General features: G+C 37.8%; 1 pseudogene; it reads left to right on the top strand.

The window, feature by feature from the left end:
* The first annotated feature begins 711 nt into the window (after positions 1 to 711).
* Positions 712 to 4156, top strand: LOC123701538 (annotated as a pseudogene).
* Positions 4157 to 5642: the final 1486 nt, after the last annotated feature.

The raw sequence follows: 5642 nt of genomic DNA, 5'->3' as shown, positions 1-5642 counted from the left end.
GCCGAAATTAGTGCTCTCTGGTCATCTGGTGCTTTATTAGTGAAGTAATTATGCTACTGTTACACATGCTTATTTCAAGCACGCCGCATGCTTCAAGGTACAAGTCCGAGACGGGCCGCAGACCGCAAACTGCAACCGCAAACTGCAAGCGACACCACTTGTTTCTATGAACATCTATGAAATTGATTCCAAGCGCGGCAACACTGCTGCCTGCAGACGCAACGCGCAGCGTGCGGCCGCGGCGCGCAGCGACCGCAGACTGCAGTATGCAAATGCCACCTGCGCGGAAGTGACAAACTATCTTTGTCTTTTTTGTTTATATCATTTAGACACGGTTCTGTGCATTGTGCAGCCACGGCATGCAGCCGCAGTTGGAATAGCGACCGCAGGCAGCATTGCGGTAACCGCAGCCGGTAGCCACAGTGTCGCCTGCGGTTGCAGTCTGCGGCCCGTCTCGGACTTGTACCTTCAACCGAGCACTTGCTGCTTACAAGCACGTGTGTCCAAGCCCTTGCTCAAAATAAGCATGCTTATTTCGAGCATGCTTAAAAATCAACAGGCGTGCGATTTTTGAGCATGCTACCTGCGGCGCGGGTGGAAGGGGGCGTGCTTCAAGCACGTCTAAACAGGTTTGCTTAATGAGCATGCTAGTATCGATCAGTCGTTCGCAACAAGTGAAGTGCGCGTGCACAATTTGAAATTTCACGCAAAATGTCTCGCTGGGGCGACGAAAAAACGCTCAAATTTGTACTTTTATATAGAAATAACGAGTGCTTGTGGAATCCCCGCATACCGCAGTACAAAAATAATGTTGAAAGAAATAATGCGTACGAAGACTTATTAACGAACATGGAGGATCCGCCCTTGACTGTGAAAATCATTAAAACCAAAATTAAGAATTTAAGGTCGACGTACCACGCAGAATTAAAAAAGTCGAGAATTCAAAGCGATCTGGTTCTGGTGCCGCTACTGTTTACAAACCATCCGCGGCATGGTTTGATGAAATGAATTCCTTCCTTGGGGATACCAACGAGTACAGGGAACCTATTGAAGTGGTGAGTTTCAGTTTTTAATAAATAGAAATGCACTTAACTGTTTGTAAAACATAATTATTTAATATCATAGAACAAGTACAGCATGTTTTGGTTATTTATTTATATTAGGGCAGAAGAATTAAATGACGATGGTGAATTTATATCATATGATCTTGCCACGATACCGCCTCTGTAGTTTAAAAGAGCTGTGCATAGGTGTTTCTTATTGCTTCTGCCTGTCGAGAAGCGTGGTTATTGTAGCGTGTAGGTGGTATGCCTTCCAAAGCTCGCTGCAGTTGTGCCCTCCATGCTCCTGGTATCACAACACCTTGTTGTATATCTTCAAAGTCTACGCATCTTTGCGTGATGTACATATCTGATGTTTTCCGAAGCCAATTGTGTAAAGCGCAAGAAGCTAATGTAACTTGATCAACTTTGTAGGGGGTCATGTCGATGGCATTCATAAGAACTCGAAATCTTGTTACTAAAATACCAAACGCATTTTCAACGATTCGTCTGGCTCTCGATAAACGGTAGTTAAATAGTTTTTCTCTACGAGTTGGAGTTGTTCGATAGGGCGTCATAAGATATGACTTTAGAGGAAAAGCAGCATCCGCCACAATAACCGATTGGTCCGGTAAATTGAGAGTATTGTTTTCCAAAGCATGTGCCAAATTCGATTTTTGATAAACACCTCCGTCAGAAGCTCTTCCATTAGTTCCAATATTTATGTATGAAAAACAATAGTCATCATCAACTAAGGCCAGAAGTATAATGCTATATGGGCACCCTTGTAGTTATAGTAGTCAGAAGTATCATCAGGAGCGAGTATATTTATGTGCTTTCCATCTAACGCTCCAATACATCCTGGAAAGTTCCATTTTGTACGAAAACCATGCTCAATGCGTATCCAGTCTTCACGGCTTGGAATCTGTAAAAAAAAAAACTTGATTAAAGCGGGGGATACACATGCCCGTAGCTTGCACACAAGCATACCAGCTCCTTGCAAGTGCCAGCTACAGTCATGACGTGTATTCACTAACTGGCATGCCTGTAACTGGAAGCTGGTTAGTTGCAAGTAGCTAGAACAAAATTTGATTTTCTTGTATGCCCGTTGAGGGAGGGGACGCGGGGGGCTGCTAACCTGGCACGTGTGAACAGACGCGACAGCTACGGGCATGCCAGTAGCCGACTCGTTGTGGTACTAGTTTTATTCACCAAAGTAGCATACAAAGTATTACTTATACTTATACTTATATTAGGATGATGATATATGTCTGTTTTTATGTACGTTTATCCACAAATCTTATATAAAAATGAATCGCAAAATGTGTTGGTAAGCGCATAACTCGAGAACGGCTGAACCGATTTCGATAATTCTTTTTTTATTATATTCCTTGAAGTACGAGGATGGTTCTTATGTAGAGAAAACGTAAACATGTACCACGAGCGAAGCCGGGGCGGACCGCTAGTATCTTATAAACTACATTTTATTGGTATTTTATGGTACATGTATGGGTGTAAAAAAAAAAGTTCACACAAAAGTTTTATTATAGTCCTTTCCACCTAAGATGATTTCTGTGACACATCCATTTTTGACACGTGTAGAGATGTTCGTTACTGAAATGGTATCAATTGTTTCCAATAATCGATAATATTTTATATGGAAATGAAATCGATTTGAATAAAGTACCAAAATTAGTTTTTTCGGCATTTCGCCAACAATTAACTAAGGAAACTTAGCAAACAACAGCAACAAATAGTCAACAATAACAATTAGTAACAATAACAGAATACCACGTAAAGTATCAATATAAAAATGCAACTTGTATACAAGGCTAACGCACTCGTACACACGATTGATTCGATTGACAAACGATCACAAGATGGGCGCCGATTATATGATTTTCCATCTCTATGATTTTTCAACGATCCATTTCATGTACACGAATTGCTTAGGTATTATATTTTTGTATTATTTTATTTTATTTTTCATAATATTAAACTAAATAATACTGTTTTTGATTTAAAAGCTTAAGATGTTTCATTTTTATATTTTTGCTAATAATGCCGCCATTAAATAAAAATATTATGCACTAAAATTATTTTGGCGTTTTAAACATAAAATACGTAATTCGGAACACGATGAAGTGTCACAGGAATCATCATAGGTGAAAAGGACTATAAACAATGGTACTTTTACATTTACATTTATTCATTTAAAATATTAATTAAACGGTCTTGCCAAGGCACTGCTTCTGTTGTAATGAAGAGATCTGCATATTTAAAGTTCCATTTGGTTCGAAAGCCATTTTCTATCTCCTTCCATTCCTGCCTCGTAGGAATCTGAAAACAAAATATCTGTTAATTCATATAAACATAAAAAACTAATACTACCTGCAACACTTGATTAAAAATTTTTTTTTACAGTTACAACAGGCCTCTGAAACAGAAATACCACCATCAGATTCTCAAAGAGAGCAATCCTTTTCTCAAACGGTCCAGCAATCCTCTCAAACAGTCAACCCACCAAACAACGAAACATCTGTCGCAGTTGACCAATCACACTCATCCGCTGAAGCAAGCACTACAAACGAGCAAGCACCATCACCCTCTCTACAGGACCAACGATCCTACTCTCGCTCTGCAGCAGTCAACCGACCACATAAAACTAGTCAGCCTAAGAGAAAACGTGTAGAGCAAAGCGAAACCTTAACTGCACTTGAACGCCTGGAAAATATTGCTACTGCAATCAATAATCCTGGATCAAATGAAAAACAAAAGGATGAGTTTTATTATTTCGGACAAAGTGTTGCTGCTCAGTTAAGATCATTGCCATTAAATAACGCTCTGGATATGCAATCCAAAATTCAAGTTTTGTTAAGTACAGAAAGGTCTCGATTGTCCACTTCATATTCTCAGCCATCCACTCCATATTCTAACACATCTTTATATTCTGAAGAAATAGCAGCATCTGCCGATGATCGATTCATACTCACAATACCCACGCAGTCAAACACTAACACTACAAATTTTGGTCAAGAATCAGGACAGAATATTTTTTCTCAAGCTTGGAATAATGCCTAATGTCTATGTTGAAATAAATAAAAAAATTTAAGATATTTAAAGATTTTTTACTCACTTTAATAAAATCCTTTAGTGCAGTAGCTATTTCACTACAAACAACTGGAACGAACTGTGAAATCGTCGATTTTCCTACTCTGTACAATGCTTCTAGAGATACAAATGAATCACCTGTAGCTTTAGTGTTATTTCCAATTTGGTTATCGCCGGGATGGCATTTCGCATATGAGTATCATTCTTTGTTATTTTGTTCCCAATTTTTCCTAACAATTAACAATTTTTTTGAAAGTAATAAGATCATAAGATCGTTAATCGTTATTACTTATATGTTTAAATGTTGTTGATTGATTTTTGTAAGAAATAGAAGCATCTAGTATAAGATCTTTAGTTATTACTTAATATGTTTAAATGATGTTGATTATCTACTACTTAATTCATGTAAGTGTATAAGTAATAAAAGTATATAAAAGACTTACTTATTTCTAAAAAAAATGTTAAATGTTGTTGATTAGTACCTAATACAAATTAAAAAATAATAGTACCTGTATGTATAGTTATTACATCGTAAATGTTTAAACATTATTGATTTTTTTAATAAATGCCTTATCTCTACTATCAACTGTTTTACTTACCCTTATATAATCCTTCAAAGCATTGTATATTGCTTCACAAACTTCAGGAAGAAATATCGATATAGTAGATCTTCCAACCCTGTAAAGTGCTTGCAATGTATGTAAAGAATCTCCAGTTGCTAGATATCTTGTTTGTCACTTCTAACTTCACTTTAGCTGGGATAGCATCTCGCATGTGTGTATCTTGTTTCTGTATAGCGCTTTTAACTTGAGAGAGTAAACAGTCGAATTGATGCGGTAGCATCCGCATAAAGTTTTTATAACCCGTAGCATCTTCTACTCGCATTTCTGTAAGCAATTGAGCACTTGCTCCAAATTCCTCTCTTCTAGATATCCAATCACGGACCCAAATCTTTCTCTTTCTTTTCTTTTTTTGACGAGCTGATATAAGCTTCTGGATGCATTGCATCGCCAGCAAGAGAATGATCTTGTTTAGCTCCATACGGATAGCTGTTTGATTGTCCATGACTTTATTTGAACTGAGAGAGCAAGGAAGCACGCTATAATGGCATGTGTATTTGAATGTCTGCTTTGAGCATGCTTATTCAGGAGCATACTTAAAACTAGCATGCCTATTGCTAGCAAATGTAAACTGCTCACCAGCATGCTCGTATTGAGCATACTCAATAGCACGGTTTTAAGCATGCTATTTTAGAGCATGTGTAACAGTAGCATTAGGTTACTGCTAGCAGGAGCAATCATAATATTTTCCAATATTTTTGGTTTCATGCCATCTTTAGTAGAATTACTATTTTCATTTGTTGAAGGCATGTGCATGGGCAAAAACACCTTTACCGTTTTTGGATCAATGAAGGATTTGGAATGGGCATCTTTATAACAAGAAGGCATGCTGAAAGGCATAAGCACTTTCACCTTTTTAACTTGAACTATA

This window comes from Colias croceus, chromosome 21 (assembly GCF_905220415.1).
Source record: "Colias croceus chromosome 21, ilColCroc2.1".
NCBI lineage: Eukaryota > Metazoa > Arthropoda > Insecta > Lepidoptera > Pieridae > Colias > Colias croceus.
Note: the sequence above shows the minus strand (reverse complement) of the source record. Positions and strands in the feature narration are given on the sequence as shown.